The sequence below is a fragment of the Sus scrofa genome, chromosome 12 (assembly GCF_054392235.1).
Source record: "Sus scrofa isolate SSC_HxYL_T2T_F1_AM1 chromosome 12, Sscrofa_HxYL_maternal_Yorkshire_Landrace_v2.0, whole genome shotgun sequence".
Classification (NCBI taxonomy): domain Eukaryota; kingdom Metazoa; phylum Chordata; class Mammalia; order Artiodactyla; family Suidae; genus Sus; species Sus scrofa.
In genome coordinates, this window is record NC_139394.1 from 42,113,693 (window position 1) to 42,133,574 (window position 19,882).

The 19,882-nt window shown below is 39.2% G+C and overlaps 1 protein-coding gene and 1 long non-coding RNA gene across 7 annotated transcripts in view; one reads left to right on the plus strand and one right to left on the minus strand.

Annotated features, from left to right (window-relative positions):
* The window catches only part of USP32 (ubiquitin specific peptidase 32), a 250,342-nt gene that overhangs the window by 54,691 nt on the left and 175,769 nt on the right, over nt 1-19,882 (plus strand). The gene's annotated exons all lie outside the window — the stretch shown is intronic.
* Nucleotides 2,977-6,877, minus strand: LOC146398225 (uncharacterized). The gene is made up of 2 exons (XR_014821362.1): nt 5,166-6,877; nt 2,977-4,880 (listed from the first exon to the last, which is right to left on the minus strand). It is a non-coding gene; the product is annotated as an uncharacterized LOC146398225 (long non-coding RNA).

The following is a 19,882-nucleotide window of genomic DNA, read 5'->3' on the forward strand; positions in this document are numbered from 1 at the left end:
GAATTAAAGTAATTTTTCAGGTTAATATGTAAATGCTTTTTGTGTGTTTACCAACCACTTGTTTTATGAAAATATATTTGTATTTTATGAAGCTTTCAACAGCTCTTTTAATTTATTTCCTTTGCCTTTTAACAGCTTTTTAAAAGTTTTTTGTGCTGCAGAAAAATTGAGGCTGTTTGGCATCACCATTAAAAGTGTTTTTGTTGACAGTATCTGATCAGGTTAAGGCTCTAGGACTTGTTGATCGATGTAATTGAAAAAAATTTTCTAAAAAATACAGTACATTCTCTTCAACATCAGAGTTTAGAGAATTGTCTGATAGATGTTTCTTTTATTAGCTTATGAAGAATTTAAGACATTTGGAGTTTATCCTTAAGGTAATCTAAATAAGTTCCTATTACAGATTTGAATAACACTTTGCCAACCCAATTTATATAGAAAAGTTAAAGGTAGATTATTTTATTTTTAATTTTTTATTGTTAAAGTGTAGTTGATTTACAGTGTTGTGCCAATTACTGCTGTATATATGTGTGTGTGTTCTTTTTCTCATGTAGGTAGCTTATTTTAAAAATGTTAAAGTAGGAGTTTCCATCGTGGCTCAGTGGAAATGAATCTGACTAGCATCCATGAGAATGCAGGCTCAATCCCTGGCTCTGCTCAGTGGGTTAAGGATCCAGAATTGCTGTGAGCTGTGGTGTAGTCTCAGATGCGGCTAGGATCTGGTGTTGCTGTGGCCATGGCATAGGCTGGCAGCTACAGCTCCGATTTGACCCCTAGCCTTGGAACCTCCATATGCTTTGTGTGTGGCCTTAAAAAAAAAATTAAAGTAGAAAGATGAAATTTAATAGGAAGAAATTATATTCCCTCCCACCCCTTTTTTCCTTTTTAGGGCTGCACCTTTGGCATATGGAAGTTCCTAGGCTAAGGGTCGAATCTGCGCTGCAGCTGCAGGCCTACAGCCACAGCCATGCCAGATCCAAGCCACATTTGTGCCTTACTCCACAGCTTGTGGTAATCCTGGATCCTTAACCCACTGAGCAGAGCCAGGAATTGAAACCAAGACCTCATGGATATTAGTCAGATTTGTTACCGGTGAGCCACAGCAGAAACTCCAGGAGCTTATTATTCTTATGTGATGAAGCAGGGTAACGGAAGAAAGAGTAATTTGGGGCTGAAAGTAAACAGGAGGTGATGTTTTAACCAAGTCAAAAGGAGGATTAGATAGTCAGGTGGCGTTGTAAAAAGCAGGGTAGTATCCACAGAGAAGGAGGGAATATTGTAAACAAAGACAAGAATGTCATCTGATAACCAATAGCATGTCTATAAAATTTGTTTAAAAATTGTAAAAGCAGTACAACAGTTTTACTGCAAGATTGGAAAAGGGAGAGAATCCCATTAATGATCCTGTCACCCCACAGCTAGTCATTTGCTTTTATGCTTTTTTCGAATCAGTGTGTTTTATTGTTTTAATCATAACACAAGTAGTTTTGTATCCTTTAGTTTTTTCTGAGATGTCTGTTTTTATTGGTGTCATACATGCATATAAAGTATTAAATAGTTTGTATAAGTTTTGTTGAATAACAGACAGTTGCCTTATCTTCCTTGGTATTTTCTCCTCTCTGAAGAGACAGTTGTATATTCTAGACATTCTCTTTTGACTTCCTACTTCTGAGCACGCGAATTTAGCTGTTTTCCCCCTTTCCACCGTAGCCACTTCCCCTTCCCCTCTCCCTGTTACTTTACTCTACCACTATAGTAATGTGGTAATTTTGGTTAGATAAATACGTAGTCTTTACTTTATGACCACGTACATAAGATTCACAGCTGAAGTTATGGTGACCGGTGATTACTTTTCTAGCACAGTTTCTGTTTTCCCTAGGGCTAATAATTGTGGTTTTATTTGTGTTTGTTTAGTATTTAACACTAATTCAACCCTATACTCACCACTCAAGATATCAGATGTTTCTTCTAATGTTTTCATGTAGCCTTCAGACTGGCTTCAAACTAGACAGGTTACTCTTTGAGTCTGGGACAGAGTTATGATCCTGGGAACTCCCTTTACCCTTATCCTGGGGGTTCTCTTTGATACTAGAGCTTTGTTACTTCTATCCCACATCCTCTGCTTTCTGGATTTTTTCTTGTTTTGGTTTTCTCCAGGAACATTTTGAGCACGAGTTTATGTGAGGTAAATTATTGAAATTTCTAAATCTGGGAGTTTCCTGTTGGCGCAGCAGGTTAAGGATCTGGTGGTGTGTCAGTGCTTTGGCTTGGGCCACTGCTGTGGTGCAGGTTCAGTCCCTGGCCCAGGAACTTCCATATGCTGTGGGTGTGGCCAAAAAGAAAGAGAGAAAGAAAGAAATTTATAAGTCTGAAAGTGTCTTAAATATGTCCTTATATTTGGCTGAAAATTTGTCTGGGTTAGAAGGCTAAGTTAGAAATCATTTTTCTTCAGAATTTTGAAAAAGTATTGTTTGATTTTTAGCCTGTTTTATTTTTCCCATTTGTTCTTGAGATATCCAGTGCCACTCTAAGTCTTAGACTGTTGTATTTATTTCTGCTTATAGGGTCTTTTTAGAGCCACCCCCGAGGCATATGGAGGTTCCCAGGCTAGGGGTTGAATTGGAGGTACAGCTGCTGGCCTGCACCACAGCCACAGCAGCATGGGATCTGAGCTTTGTCTGCAACCTACACCACAGCTCACGGCAGCCCCGGATCCCTAACTCACTGATCAAGGCCAGGGATGGAACCCACAACCTCATGGTTCCTAGTTGGATTTGTTTCCACTGCGCCGCAACGGGAGCTCCCTGCTTATAGGATCTTTATCTACGATGTTAGGAAATTTCACAGCGATATCCTTTAGTATGGCTCTCTTTTCACCTATTTACTGCTACAAAATGGGCTCCTTTAACCTGAAGGCTGATGTCCTTCAGTTCGGGGAAATTAAAAATATTATCTCAGATGATTTCCTCTCTTAGATTTTCTTTTTTTGTTGTCTTTTTTAAGGGCCACACCCACAGCATATGGAAGTTTCCAAAGTAGAGGTTGAATTGGAGCCACAGCTGCCGGCCTTTACCACAGCCACAGCAGTGTGGGGTCCAAGCTGAATCAGCAACCTACGGCTCACAGCAACGACGGATCCCCGATACACTGAGCAAGGCCAGAGATCAAACCCGAATCCGCATGGATACTAGTCGGGTTCGTCACCTCTGAGCCTCAACAGGAACTCCCGAACACCTTTACTTGTGAGCGTCGGCCATCTATATGTCCTTAAGAGCCTTTTTTTTTTCTATGAATTTTGTTATAATAGCTTGTTCTTTTTTCTCAATTTTTCATATCTTTTCTCTTTGAGGATATTTATGGTATGTTTTTAAGAATTTTTCCCCCACTGCAGACTGTTTCCTCAAAAATTTTTTCCTGTTATTTTGTTTCTTTTATATTAGAGGCATTTCACAAATGCCTAATCATCTTGTTTCTCTGCTCATAATGCTGATTAGAAGTTCTATGTTGGAGTTCCCATCGTGGCGCAGTGGAAACGATTCTGACTAACATTCATGAGGATGCAGGTTTGATCCCTGGCTTTGACCCCCCAGCCTGGGAACGTTCATATGCCACAGGTGTGGCCCTGAAAAGACAAAAAAAAAAAAAAAAAAAAAAAAAAGAAATCTGTGTTAGTGGGGCTTGTTACTGAGCATTTTCATTGTGGAACCCCTCCACCCTCACCTCCAAGTCAGTATATTTAGGTCTTTACTCAGAGAAGTCCATTCAGGTCTTCTGTCTGGAGGGTAAAGTCTGACTGCCAGACACTGGAAACTTAGAGATGGAAGAGGGGAATGTCTACATTCCCATTCATGTGTTTAATCCATTTATGTCTGGTGTCCAGAAAAGTGTTTTCTATCTTCTAGACAGTAAACTTCTGATCTTTTGCTATGGTTGGGAGGCTTGGTGGCCAGGCTGTGTGGAACAGTGTTGGAGATCTCTGGAATATCACTGTTTCTTAAATAACTTTGAGCCAATAGCATAACTGCCTTCATTACTCCTACCCTCCTACACCTAGAAGTACCCTGGTCCAACTAATTCTGAGGCTTCATGGCATTCTGCCATATAAAAAGCTCGCCTTCTCTGGTCAGCTTAGAGATTCAGCTTTATTACATCTACTGAGTCCTTTAAGCTGCTTTACAGCTTCCCGAGTTTTCTTAGTTTTATGTCTTATCCTGATTTTTTTTTTCTATTTGGGTTTATGCATTTAAAGAAGAAAACAGGGAGTTCCCTTGTGGTCTAGTGATTTGGATTCAGCGTTTTTACCAATGGGGCCAGTGTTCAATCCCTGGTCTGGGAACTGAGATCCCACATCAAACCACTGCACGATGCAGCCAAAAACAACAACAAGAAAAGAAAACAATCCTTTTTTTGAGTTTTAGTGGGCTTTAAGAAGGGAGTGAAATTAAATGTATTTCAGTCCAGTGTTCTTTAATCAGAACTCTGTTTTTATCGCATAGTACATATCCTATTTTTTCAAATTATTTTATTTTCATAATTATAATTTTTCTTTTTACTTGATATTACATTGCCTGGATTGCCCATAATTTACTCTTGCATTATTACTGGCTATTTAAGTTTCTTCCAACTTTTCACTTATTACATTTTGCTGAGGTAAACATTCATTTAAGATTCCTCCATTTTTAGGATTACTTCCTTAGAGTAGAATTCCAGAAATAACATCTTTTGACTGGAATCATTTTCTGAAAGTTGTCTATGAGTGTTGATTTTACTAAACATTTATCAGAGTTTGATATTATAATTTGCCAAATAAAATTATTTGATGAGTAATATAAAATGGCAGCTTGTTTTACTTTTTTTTTTTTTGCTTTTTAGGGCCAAATCTGGGGCATATGGAGGTTTCCAGCTAGGGGACGAATCAGAGCTGCAGCCGCCGGCCTACAGCACAGCCACAGCAATATGGGATCTGCGACCTCTGCCACAGCTGACAGCAACACCGGATCCTTAACCCATTGAGCAAGGCTAGGGATCTAATCTGCATCCTCACGGATCCTAGTTGGGTTCATTAACCGTTGAGCCCCAAGGAAACTCCTGTTTGTATCTTTTGGATTGTCAAGGTAGAGCCTTTCTCCACTTTTTTTTTTTTCCCTGTATTTTTAGGGCCACACCTGCGGCATATGGAGGTTCTCAGGCTAGGGGTTGAATCAGAGCTACAGCTGCTGGTCTGTGCCAAAGCAATGCCAGATCTGAGCCTCGTCTGTAACCTACACCATAGCTCATGACAATGCAGGATCTTTAACCCACTGATGGAGGACAGGGATTGAACCCATGTCCTCCTGGATTCTAGTCTGGTTCATTACTGCTGCACCACAACAGGAACTCCAGTAGTTGTGTTTTTTCATTGTCTTTTTGTCTTTTGTTCTTATCAACATTTTAAGTTCTTAAAACTTGAAAAAAACCAATTTGTAGAACTCTTTATAATAAATGCCCCAAGTTTTAACTGTCTAAAAAATTTGCTACAAATATTTTCTCCAGTTGGCTTACAGTTTATTGATTTTTTTTTGCTATTGTTTTTAATGTGCATGAGTTTGAAATTTGTATATAGTCAAATCTGCAGTCTGTTGTATTTTGTATCAATTTTGAAGTTTCAGATTTTACTCTAGCAAAAATAATCTATTTTAATTTATGACTTTATATTTTTAGTACTGAACTTTAAAAAATTCACCTGAAATTTATTGTATTTCCCCCTCCCCCTCATGGCTGTCCTGGGGCATTTGGAGTTTCTGGGCCTGAGATGAGATCCAAGCTGAGGTTGCAACCTATGCCACAGCTGAGGCAACACCAGATCATTAACCTACTGTGCTAGGTCAGGGATCAGACCTGTGTCCTTTTGTTACAGAGACATCATTAATCCCATTGAGTCACAACGGGAACTCCTGAAATTTATTCTTGAGTGTGGTTGAAGTATCTAAATTTTTGTTTGTTTGTTTTAAGGCTGCTAAGCGCCTAATCCAGTATGAGCCAGGGAATCATTTCTATTCTTATTTTTATTTTTAATTTTTATTATTTATACTCAATGAATTTTACTGCATTTATAGTTGTACAGTGATCATCACAACGTGTTTTATAGCATTTCCATCCCACACCCCCAGCCCATCCCCCCCAACCTGTCTCATTTGGAAACCTTAAGTTTTTCAAAGTCTGAGTCAGTATCTGTTCTGCAAAGAAGTTCGTTGTATCATTTTTTTAGATTCCACATGTAAGTAATAGCATATGATGTTGGTGTCTCACTGACTAACTTCACTTAGCATGATAATTTCTAGATCCATCCATGTTGCTGCAAATGCCATTATTTCTTCCCTCTTAATGGCAGAGTAATATTCCATTGTGTTTATGTACCACATCTTCTTTATCCACTCCTCTGTTGATGGACATTCAGGTGGTTTCCATGTCTTGGCTATTGTATGTAGTGCTGCAATGAACATTGGAGTACATGTTTCTTTTCAAGTCATGGTTTTTTCTGGATAGCTGTCCAGGAGTGGGATTGCCAGATCAAATGGTAATTCTATTTTTAGTTTTCTAAGGAATCGCCGTATTGTTTTCTACAGTCGTTGCACCAATTTACATTCCCACCAACAGTGCAATGGGGTTTCCTTTTCTCCACACCCTCTCCAGCATTTATTGTTTGTAGACTTTTTGATGATGGCCATTCTGGCTGGTGTATTCTTATTTTTAAATATATCTTTAAAAAAAAATTTGAATAGGAGTTCCTTGTGGCATAGCAGGTTAAGGATCTGATGTTGTCATTGCAGCAGTTCAGGTCCCTGGCCTGGGAACTTCCGCATGCTGTGGGTGTAGCTAAAAGAAAAAAAAAAAAAAAGAATTTGAATGTGTGTAATAACTCATATTTTGCTTCATAAATTCTGTTCTTACTATTCCTTCATATAGTCTTGCTTCAGAAACTTGTCTATCCTCAGAGATACCTGCATTGCATCATATGTAATCTAGACTTCCTTATTTTAAATAATTTTGTTCTGCTTTGGTTGTTTGGAAAGTTGTTTGTGTACTTTTGCTCTTATGTAATAAAACCTCAAAATGTTGCCATCTTGAGGTTGTTTATAAAATCATGTATGGTTATCAGGAAATTGCTGGCAATTATGAAGTGCTTATTGTGTACAGTAGGGAAAAGAAACTCTTAGACCTCTTTTATGTTTATTTTTTGATGGTCAGATTCAGTTCTTGGTTTTAACAGTTTGTTTAGTTTTACTTTTGTTTTCTAACTAAGACCTTAGCTTAAAATATATTTTTCCCATGGCCTCCTCACCCCCTTTTATAATGGCCCTACAACTTGTTGCTTTTGAACCAAGGCCTTATGGTGAAAAGATTTTTTCTGCAGTAGTGAAGTTCCTTTAGATTTTTATACCAGGATTTCTTATTAATAATAAAACTTATTTTTCCCTTGATTTCAAGAACATTAAACAAAAACCCTATATATTGGAATGAAATCTAGTGTTTATATAATTCTGAGAAATTAGAAAAAATTTACATTAAATAAAAAGCAAGTGGAACATTATCCAGTACTTCAATACAGTATGAGATGCTTTATCTTCTCTAAAGATTGTGTTTTTCTTGCAGTTGGAAGGATGAAATTGTGTTTTATGAAACAGTGAACTTGGTTAGGTGGAATTTTTACTTAATGTCGACCTTTGCATTTTCTTTTTATATGTTGATTTGTTTGTTTATTGCCTGTTGGTTTATATGGTTCTTTGGGGTATATGGGTTTCTTTTAAAAAGTGGGCTTGAGAAGTTCCCTGGTGGCTCAGTGGGTTAAGGATCTGGTGTTGTCACTGCTCTGGCTACTGCTTTTTGGTATGGGTTTATCCCTGGCCCGGGAACTTCTGTATGCTATGGGCATGGCCAAAAAAAAAAAAAAGTGGGCTTGAGGTTCTTGTTCACTTTCTTTCTTTCTTTTTTTTTTTTTTGCCTTTTTGTCTTTTTAAGGGCTGCACCCAAGGCATATGGAGGTCCCCAGGGTAGGGGTCTAATCAGAGCTCTTGTTGCCGGCCTGTGCCACCCGCCACAGCAACTCGGGATCTGAACCTCGTCTTCGACCCACACCACAGCTCACGGCAACACCGGATCCTTAACCCACTGAGCGAGGCCAGGGATCGAACCCACAACCTCATGGTTCCTAGTTGGATTTGTTTCTGCTGTGCCACAACGGGAACTCCTATTTTTATTTATTTTGGCCGTGACCATGGGATGTGGAAATTCCTAGACCAGAGATTGAATCCGTGCCACCTCAGTGACAACACCAGATCCTTAACCACTAGGCCACGAGGGAACTCCTTGTTCCCCCGCCCCCTTTTTTTTTTTTTTTTTTTTTTTTTGTCTTTTTGCCATTTTGAGGGCTGCTCCCATGGCATATGGAAGTTGCCAGGCTAGGGGTCTAATCAGAGCTGTAGCCACCGGCCTACACCAGAGCCACAGCAATGCGGGATCTGAGCCACGTCTGCATCCTACACCACAGCTCACAGCAACACCGGATCCTTAACCCACTGAGCAAGGCTAGGGATCGAACCTACAATCTCATGGTTCCTAGTCGGATTCATTAACCACTGAGCCATGACGGGAACTCCGTTGTTCACTTTAGTAACAGTCTGTTTCTGTTTCTGGGAGAAAATATCCCAGAAACAACTTTCATCAGTTGTAGTTCTTGTTGTGGCTCAGCTGTAACAAACCCGACTAGTATCCATGAGGACGTGGGTTTGATCCCTGGCCTTGCTCAGTGGGTTAAGGATCTGGCATGACTGTGAGCTGGGGTGTAGGTTGCAGACACAGCTAGGGTTTGGCTTTGCTGTAGCTGTGGTGTAGGCTGGCATCTGCAGCTCCGATTCGACCCCTAGCCTGGGAACCTCCATATGCTGTGGGTGTGTCCCTAAAAAGTCATAAGAAAAAAATACTAGTAAAATTTTATTTGTAAAAAAGCCTTCTCAGAATGAATCCTATTAGTAATTACTTTGTTTCCTGACGACTTAATAACCACTGCCATGAAGTCACAGGGTAAAGTAATGGAAAAGGTAATAAAATTTTTGTGCATAACTAGGACAGAAACTCCTTGGGGAAATATTGAGTGAATGATTACAGAAAAGGTAATTCTTTAGTTACAGATTAATTGTCTTGAAAGTTAAATTCCACTTTAAAGTACAGTCATTTTTAAAGAAATAAATTCATTTATGAAATTAGATTAACTGAGTAATTAGAATGTGGCTACCAAGGAAAACTGGAAAACAATGACCATTTTCTTCATTTAAACAAAATTAACTGTCACTTATTGAAATAACTTACTTTTCATTTTTCTTCAAATCATAAACTGATATTTGTTGTTTGTTACTCTGACTGTTAATAGAATAGTAATGACCTCTCCCGCATGCTTGTTAGTAAACTGTTAATAAGTTTGCTTCTATGTCAGTAGTTTTATAGTTAGTTACCTGTCTGAAAGTTGTGATTGAGTGAAGGATAGAAAGAATATATATCATTGCTATTAGAAAATTTGAGATCAGAAAATTTCACCTTAACCCTAATCTTTTTTTTTTTTTTTTTTTTGTCTTTTTGCCATTTTCTAGCACTGCTCCCATGGCATATGGAGGTTCCCAGGCTAGGGGTCGAATCAGAGCTGTAGCCGCCAGCCTACACCAGAGCCACAGCAATATGGGATCCGAGCCACGTCTGCGAACTTCACCACAGCTCACGGCAATGCCGGATCTTTAACCCGCTGAGCAAGGCCAGGGATCGAACCCGAAACCTCATGGTTCCTAGTCAGATTCATTAACCACTGAGCCAGGTCGGGAACTCCAAATTTGTGGATTTTAAATATGATTGACTTAGGAGGTTTTAGGGGAAATACTGTTAGTTCCCTTAGGGAACCTGAAAACTTGAAAACTTCTGTACTAGCATGTGGGCTGGCCTTCTCTTCTTCTCTCCTTCCTTTCCTTCTTTCATTCTCTTTTTTTCTTGCCTTTCTGCCTTTCCCCTTCCCCTCCCTCCTTGCCTTCAGTCCTTTATCTCTCTCCTCTCCTGAAAACAAAAGAAGCAGCATTTGTATTTTATACATATATCATATGAAGATATGTTATCCTTGTCTAAGACTATTTATTGTAAGAATCTTATGAGGTAGTATCTATGAAAGTGCTTTTTTTTTTGGTCTTTTTGCCATTTCTTGGGGGCGGCATATGGAGGTTCCCAGGCTAGGGGTCTAATTGGAGCTGTAGCCACCAGCCTACACCAGAGCCACAGCAACTCGGGATCCGAGCTGCGTCTGCAACCTACACCACAGCTCATGGCAACGCCAGATCCTTAACCCACTGAGCAAGGCCAGGGATTGAACCCACAACCTCATGGTTCCTAGTCGGATTCATTAACCACTGCGCCACGACGGGAACTCCTGAAAGTGCTTTTTAATGAGTAAAATGCTATTAGGGAGTTCCCTTCGTGGCTCAGCAGTTAACGAACCCAACTAGGATCCATGAGGCCTCTCTTACTAGGTTCAAGATCCTGCATTGCCGCAAGCTAGCTGTGATGTAGGTTGCAGACAAGGCTCAGATCTGGCGTGGCTGTGGCGTAGGCCAGCAGCTATAGCTCCAATTTCAATCCCTAGCCTGGGAACTTTCATATGCCGCAAATGCAGCCCTAAAAAGCAAAAAAAAAAGCAAAAAAAAAAAAAAAAAAAAAAGAATGGAGTTAAATGCTGTATCTTCTCAGGTTAAAGGGACTGGTGACAGCCTGTCATTACATTTAGAGTTGCAGAAAAATTTGGCCTACTAGATGTCTTTTGACTAAGTTTTTTTCCTCTCTGGGGGGACGGAGTGCATTTGGAAACATTTTAATGTAGTTGAACTGATGAGTGCCATGTAGTTGATAACTCAGAAGTTTATGGACCAAGAGAATGATAAATTGTGTGTTTGATTTGAGAAACTGCTGGAAGCAAGTGAATGAACTAGAAAACTTGTCATCAACATATGTTATATAGTCATTTTGTTATATTATGGGGAATAAAAAAAGCTAATGAATACTTAAAAGGCATTCTTTCCATGACATTTTTAAGACTCCCCTGCATTGTTTAAGTATACAACAGATTTCCTATGACCATAAACTAAGTGGTGCCTTTTTTGATTTATGTTTTTATGGGCAGATTTCAAAGACATTCATCCCTAGAAATTATTCGAAGTTGTGAACTGTAAAGTGACATATTTGGCATGTTTCAGAACGTGAGCTGTCATTCTTAGTAGAAGAAATCCTGTACAACCTGCATATATCTCCATTTGTGTTCTGAAGTTGTTACTGGTTCATTCATTGATAAAGTAATTAGCTGTCCAGCACACATATTCCCTTCTGTATTATTTTTTTCTATGCTTGTTAATAGAAACTAATGGGAAGGAGGAAGCAGAATTCTTTCTTAAACTACTACAATTTTTTATGTGGTGCTGCAAAGCTCAGGGATGCTGGGAGCAGAATTAGTGGCAGATGGTCCAGCCTGATGCTCTGCAAAGATAGGGTGGTTCCTTTTGATTACAGACACTGGCAGTCTGTGAAGTGAAGATATGGAGCGACAGTCTCTTCTACAGCATGTACTAACCATGTGTGTTGTGGCAAAGCCGAGAACAATTTTGTATGAGCATAGTAGAGATGATTGCATTCACTTTTAGTTTCTATACACCCAGATATATCAATACTGTCAGTGTTATATCTTTGAGCACTAAGGCTAAATGGTATGTACGTTGCTATCCTGTCTTCTGCTTTGAATTACAGATGATGTGCTCAGGGATACAACTAGGACCATAATAGCAGGGAGCTAGATTTATACCTTCTCAATAACAAGAAAAGTGGAGATTTATTTTCTCCATTATTTAAACAGCTACCCGTAGATGGGCCATTCAGGGTAGATTCTTTTAGAAATTTCTGTTTGTTTGAATTGCAGAGACCATATAATATAAACAATAGTGAATAAAAGACTAATAAGAGCACAGTTGTAGAAACAGATTGATAGAGCCACTTATAAGGAAGTTTGGTGGTATTCATTAAATGAAAAAATGTGAGTGGCCTAGTGCTTACTGGAAAAGCATTTTAAATATATGTATATCAATATATATCATACACATATATATCTATAAAAAATATATATGTATATGTATTTCTCTAAGGAGGCATGTACATGATCTTTCATGGCAAGTGCAGTATGAGGGGCAAATGAGAAATAGGCTAAATGTCCAACAATAAGTGAACAATAGCCTAAATGTCCAACAGTAAGTGAATAACTAGAGGATTTATAATATGGTTATGTAGTGGAATACTAATACTATGCAATACATAAAGAAATGAGCTAGATTTATATGTAATAAGAGTAAATTACATTGTGATATGTATATGATACCACTCTTAAGTTTTTCTGTGTACTTCTTACAAAAAGCATGAAAAAAGATCTGAAAGGAGATAGACCAAACATTGATTTTCTCTTGGGGAAGGGTGAGAGGTTAAGACTAGTGGGATTCAGGAATTGATAGTGGTGACGCCTTTAGTCTTATCTGTATGCACTGAATCTAAAAGAAAAATGCTTTTGCTTGTTACTTGTGTCATAAAAAATTAACCAAAAATTATCCCCAAGTATTACCCAATACAACAACCACTTAATTTTTTCATATCATTCATTTGTGTATATATTTTGCATACTTTTAATAATCTTTGGTTAATTTATTATGTTTTCATGTTTCAGTGAAGTCTTAAATTCTCTATTTTTTTTTTTTTTTTTTTTGTCTTTTTGTCTTTTGTTGTTGTTGTTGTTGCTATTTCTTGGGCCGCTCCCGCAGCATTTAAATTCTCTCTTTAAATGAAATCCCCCAGTAATGAGTCACATGAGCAAAGGATATGAGTTATTTCCTATTCTTCTTAAATATTGCCATGTTACTTTACCAGTAAAGGGGTTTTACCAGTGTATAATGTTGGCAGTAGTGGCGAAGTACTCTAATTTCACCAAAACCTCACCATTAAGATTTCTTTTTAAAAGCGTAACATAGAGCTTAAGAGTTGGATCCTGGGGGTTCCTGTCATGGTTCAGCAGTAATGAACCTGACTAGAATCCATGAGGATCCAGGTTGCCTTGCTTGGCGAGTTAAGCGTCCTGCGTTGCCATAAGCTGTCATGTAGGTCGCAGGTGTGGTTCGGATCCTGCATTGCTCTGGCTGTGGTGTAGCCTGGTGGCTACAGCTCTGATTCCCAAACCCTAGCCCAGGAACATCCGTATGACTCAAGTGCGGCCCTAGAAAGAAAAAAAAAAGTACTCTATATGTTGAGTTCCAAAAGTTCATTTGGAAGTAAAAATTTATTTCTCTGGAGTTGCTGTTGTGGCTCAGTGGTTAACGAATCTGACTAGGAACCATGAGGTTGTGGGTTTGATCCCTGGCCTTGCTCAGTGGGTTGAGGATCCGGCGTTGCCTTGAGCTGTGGTGTAGGTCACAGATGCGGCTCGGATCCTGTGTTGCTGTGGCTCTGGTGTAGGCCAGTGGCTACAGCTCCGATTTGACTCCTATCCTGGGAACCTCCATATGCCGCGAGTGCGGCCCTGGAAAAGACAGAAAAGACAAAAAAAAAAAAATTATGTCTCTGTAAAAACAGTGTTAAAAACAGTGTTAAAAGAGTGAGTGGACTCATAGGGTAGTGGGTTACAGAAATTTAAGTCACTGTGTAGCTGAAATATTGTATGTTTGCAATAATAAAGTAATAGAAACAATATTTTGGGATTACTAGTTGAAGTACAGTAACAATAAAATTTAAAAAGTCATTTAAAGGAGTTCCCATTGCAGCGCAGTGGAAATAAATCTGACTGGTATCCATGAAGATGCAGGTTCAATCCCTGGCCTTGATTAGTGTGTTGGGGAATCTGGTGTTGCCATCACCTGTGGTGTATGTTGCAGACAAGGCTTGATTCCTGTGTGGCGGTGGCTGTGGTGTAGGCTGGCGGCCACAACTCTGATTTCTGCCCTTGCCTTGGAACTTCCATATGCCACAAGCGTGGCCCTAAAACGCAAAAAAAAAAAAAAAAAAAAAAGAAGTCATTTAAAAATGTAAATGCTGGAGTTCCCGTCGTGGCGCAGTGGTTAACAAATCCGACTAGGAACCATGAGGTTTCAGGTTCGATCCCTGGCCTTGCTCAGTGGGTTAACGATCCGGCGTTGCCGTGAGCTGTGGTGTAGGTCGCAGATGCTGCTCGGATCCCGAGTGGCTGTGACTCTGGCGTAGGCCAGTGGCTACAGCTCCGATTCGACCCCTAGTCTGGGAATCTCCATATGCCGCGGGAGCAGCCCAAGAAATGGCAAAAAGACAAAAAAAAAAAAAAAAAAAAAAAACAAAACGTAAATGCTAATATTTGAAAATACGGAATACTCTTCCTTAAGCTTTTTTTTTTTTTTTGGCTATGCCCAAGATATGCAGAAGTTTCTGGGCCGGGGATTGAACCCAGGCCACAGCAGTGACAGTGCCAGATCCTCAACCCACTGAGCCACCAGGGAACTCTGCAGCCAGTCCTTTTTAGATGCATCCTCAGAGTGTTTATCAGCTATTAGTCACATAGAAATATGAGAATATCCTTAGGAAATTTTGGTCCATTTGTAGATAGCTGGGGAGTTATCAGATATATGTATTTGTAGGACTGTTCTATGTATTTTGGATAGATTTATTTTTCATGTAAGTAGAATTTACTCTTTTTTTAATCAGCTTTCTTTTGCTCTGTATATTATCTGTGAACTTTATCCATGTCATTATGTGGTTCAGTAGCTTTTGCTTCTTGATTGCTAATTAGTATTGTGTAATATTAATGTATCATAATTTTTTGTGAACTTGTTAATGAACATTTGGGATTATTTCCAGGTTTTAGCTATTATCAGTGAGTTACTGTGAATATTTTGTACAAGTCTTTTGGGATCATAGGCTTTATTTCTCTTGGGTAAATACTTAGGAGTGAAATTGCTCAATCTTAGGATAGGTATGTGTTAACTTGGTAAGAAACTGCTAAACCTTTTCCCAAAGCATATATACCATTTATAATAAAATATTCCCACTAGCAATAAGTAAGGTTTCAGTTCTTCGATATCCTTTTCAACATTTTAAATTTTAGCCATTTTTATAGTTGTAGTATTTCATCATGGTTTTAATTTGCATTTCCTTGATTACTAATGAAATTGAACACCATTTCTAATGTTCTAAGGAATACTTTTGTTACCTTTTGTGGAATGCTCATTTAAGTCTTTTTTTCCCCATCTCTCAGTTGGGCTCTCTTTCTTTTTTTCTTTTTTTTTTTTTTTAGCTTTTTAGGGCTGCACCCGTGGCATATGGAAGTTCCCAGGCTAGGGGTCAAATGGAGCTACAGCTGCCAACCTACACCACAGCCACAGTAGTGCCAGATCTGAGTTGCATCTGCAGCCTACACCACAGCTCACCACAATGCCAGATCCTTAACCCACTGAGTGAGGCCAGGGATCGAACCTCCGTCCTCATGGATACTAGTCCGGCTTGTTACAGCTGAGTCGCACAGGAACTTGCTCTGTCTTTCTAATATTTGCTTTAAAGAAAGATAATACAAAGAGTCTGGTACTTAGAGATCCTTACTTGTAAGAAGGAAGTTGTAGGTGTTTGGAAGCAATGTAGTTTATACTCTTAGTTTGGCAATGATTGTTTTCTGGATTGATGAGTGATCTTAGCGTTGGAATTTTAATGATCTCAATTGCTTTTTATATTTTGATGGCTAGAATTCAGAATAAGTTGAAAGCTTACTAAATATAGACTATAGTAGTAAAGTTTATGGGTTCACAGGTACAGCCATAATCCTGTCTACCATAATCTCACACAGATTAAACATTGTCATAACTCCTGTGAGCCATTTACTTTTTTTGAGGTTAATGTTTCTTAGTGATTAGAAGCAGTAATTACAGTGTTGTTAGCACTCTCCTTAAGTGGCCAAATCAGTTTTTGGACTCATTCATAAAAATTGGAAGCTTTTTTCCTTCCTTATGGTGGTACTATGGAAAATTGTGGCTTTTTGGAGTTCCCGTCGTGGCTCAGTGGTTAACGAATCCAACTAGGAACCATGAGGTTGTGGGTTCGATCCCTGGCCTTGCTCAATGGGTTAAGGATCCAGCGTTGCCCTGAGCTGTGGTGTGGGTCGCAGATGCGGCTCGGATCCCACATTGCTGTGGCTCTGGCGTAGGCTGGCGGCTACAGTTCCGATTCGACCCCTGGGAACCTCCATGTGCCGTGGGAGTGGCCCAAGAAAGTGGCAAAAAGACAAAAAAAAAAAAAAAAAAAAAAGTCCTTTTATCTCTTGTAGGAGAAGAAATATATAATCATTGAAATTAGTTTTTTATATTATCTTTTTTTTTTTTGGCCACTCCAACTGCATGTGGAAGTTCTCAGTACAGGGATTGAATCTGTGCAACAGCAGCAACCTGGGCCACTGCTGTAACAATGTCAGATCTTTAACCTGTTACACCGTAAGGGAATTCCTACATTATCTTATTTAGGATTAATTTCCTGTATACTTTTTGTTAACCCTTAAAATACCTAACTTAAAATCAAAATGAAAGTCTACTTTGAAGGAAACGATCCTATCTCTTGTTAGAAACTCTATAGAACAAATGTTACACCACTCAGAATTCCTAATTTTGTGCCACTTGATTAAAGATTATGAATATATGGGCATTCCCTTTGTGGCTCAGCAGTTAACAAAGCCAACTAGCATCCATGAGAATGTGGGTTTGATCCCAGGTCTCACTCAGTGGGTTAAGGATCCCTTGTTGCCATGAGCTGTGGTATAGGTCACAGACGTGGCTTGGATCTCGTGTGGCTGTGGCTCGGGTGTAGGCCAGCAGCTGTAGCTCCGATTGGATCCCTAGCCTGGGAACTTCCATATGCCTTGGGTTCTGCCAAAAAAAAAAAAAAAAAAAAAAGATTATGAATATACGTACATTTTTTTTTTTTTTTTCTCTTTTTAGGGCTGAACCCGCGACATATGGAAGTTCCTAGGCTAGGGGTAAAATCGGAGCTGTAGCCGCTGGCCTACACCAGAGCCACAGTAATGCGGGATCCGAGCCATGTCTGCGACCTACACCACAGCTCATGGCAACACCGGATCCTTAACCCACTGAGCGAGGCCAGGGATCGAACCCGCAACCTCTTGGTTCCTAGTCGGATTCATTAACCACTGAGCCATGACACGAACTCCTATATACGTGTAATTTTTTTTAAGTTTTGATTTCCTGTTGTCTCTCTTTTTTTTTCTTATGGCTGCTTCTGTGGCATATAGAGGTTACCAGGCTAGGGGTTGATTTGCAGTTGCAGCTGCTGGCGTATACCACAGCCATAGCAACGCCAGATCCGAACCTCATCTGCAACCTACACTACAGCTCATGGCAATGCAGGATCCTTAACCCACTGAGACCAGGAATTGAACCCATATCTTCACAGATACTAGTTGGGTTCATTTATGTTGAGCCACAAAGGGAATTCCTCCTCTTCTCTTTCCTTAAAGAAATTTATTTTATTGAAGTATAGTTGATTTACAATGCTGTGAGGTTTTTTTTTTTTTTTAATTTGTGTGAGTTTAATCCTTCAACTTTGCTTTGCCCCTTCTTACAAGGGAAAAAACTGTTATGCCACCTAGATATATTTCAGAACTCTAGTGGAGCTGTGTTCTCAACAAAGTCACTAGTGGTAGAAACATGATGGTTATGGGCTGCCTCTTGCCTAAAATGTTCCTTTTAGATTGCCCTTTATCTACTTGAAGTAGTTGTGCAGTAGTTTTTGCCATAGGTAGTCTGGCAGAGAGACTTTTGGTAGGTAAATTTACTTTAGATCAGCTGTACCAAGCATATTTATAAAGTAATACTGGTTGTGATTTATTTGCTACATTGGACATTTTCTTCTTCTGTATTGAGAAATTCTTACTCTACTTTGGCAGTAAAAAGCATATTTCCCAGTGTGCTTACTTCTGTGGTTGTCCTCTGATTCAGATGTTGTTAAATTTTCATCCATGCCTTTAGAACTAAACTGTTAAAACTGCAACCCTTATATTTTTAGCAAAAATCTGAATGCATGACAAGCCGTGGCTCTTTGAAAAAGTTTAAGATATATTACTTGGTCTCTGCTTTTAAGAGACATAAAATCTGGAGTTCCCGCTGTGATGCAGTGGGTTAAGGATCTGGCTTGTTTCTGTAGCAACTCAGGTAGCTGCTGAGGCACGGGTTTGACCCCTAGCCCTAAGAACTAGAGAGAGAGACTTAAAATCTACTTGGAGAGATAAGACTTAACCATTACCTTTGAAAGAAGTTATGATATAAGGTAGTTTATAATAGGAATAAAGAACACCAATATTGTGGTCTAGTGTGAAATATTTTATAACCATTTAATGAGTAATAGTAAAGTTATGAACTTTGCTGGAAAAAAAGCTTACTTTTGCAAAAGTGGATTATAAATTCATGTACTTCACATATGTGTATGATTTCTTTTTCTTTTTTTTTCCTTTTTAGGGCTGCAACCTCGGCACATGAGGTTCCCAGGATAGGGGTCAGTCGGTCGAATCGGAGCTACAGCTGCTGACCTACGCCAGAGCCGTAGCAATGCAGGATCTGAGCTCCATCTGCATCCTTCACCGCAGCTCACAGCAACCCTGGATCCTTAACCCATTGAGTGAGGCCAGGAATTGAACCCATGTCCTCATGTATACTTGTCGGATCCATTTCTGCTATGCCACAATGAGAAATCCTGTGTGATTTCTTAAATGGAAGTAAAAATAATGTAGTTACAGCTAGAGTTCAGGAAATGCAAATGGAAATGAAAACATCTGTCCTGTGTCATTGCAGAAAAAGGTTGGCTAACTACTGGTATAGACATAAAAAATAAGAGTTTTGAAATGAGCGTTGTGTTGTCCTTCCTTTTATACTGAGTTGTTTTGGTATGATCACTAAAATACAGACTTTCCTTTCAAAGATGTGAGTTATGATTGCTTCATCTGACCCTGCAAAAGCAATTTAAATAGCTTTTCTATCTAAATTAGAAAGGAGTTGGCTTGTTTATTATTGGTACTATAAATATTATATTAGTCAGCTTGGTCTGCCATAACAAAATACTATAGACTAGGTGGCTTAAAAAACAGAACCAATTTTCTCACAATTGTGGAAACTGAAAAGTCCATGATGAAGGTTCTGGTAGGGTTTGGTTTCTGGTGATGACTCTTGTTTGCAAATAACCACCTTATCTCTCTGTGCCTTCAAGTGGCCTTACTTTTGTGTGTCTGAAGGGAGAGCAGAGCTCTCAAGCTCTCTGGTGCTAATCTTTCAAACAATCAGGACCCCACCCTTATGACCTCATTTAACCTTAATTTCTAACTCCAAATATAGCTACATTTGGGGGTAAGTGTTTCAACACATGAATTTTGGGGGACATATGTGATCAGTTCATAACATTCTGTCCCTGCCTCCTCCCCAAATTAATGTCCTCCTTATTTCAAAAATATTCATTCCATCCCAGCAGCCTCCAAAGTCTTAACTTATTCCAGCATGAACTCTGAATTCCATAGTCCTATCTAAATATCATCTAAATCTAGGGGTAGGTGGAACCCGACAAGTTCTGTGCTCACAAAATACGATGGTGGGACAGAATATGATATACATTCTCATTCTAAAAGGGAAAAGTTGGAGAGAAGAAAGAGGTGATAGGTCTCATGGAAGTCTAAAATTTACAAAGGCAAATTCCACCAGATGTTCAGACTTGAATAATCCTCTTCGGTTTTATGCACTGCCCCCTGGGCCCACTGGGGAGGCAGCATCATCCTTAAGGCTCT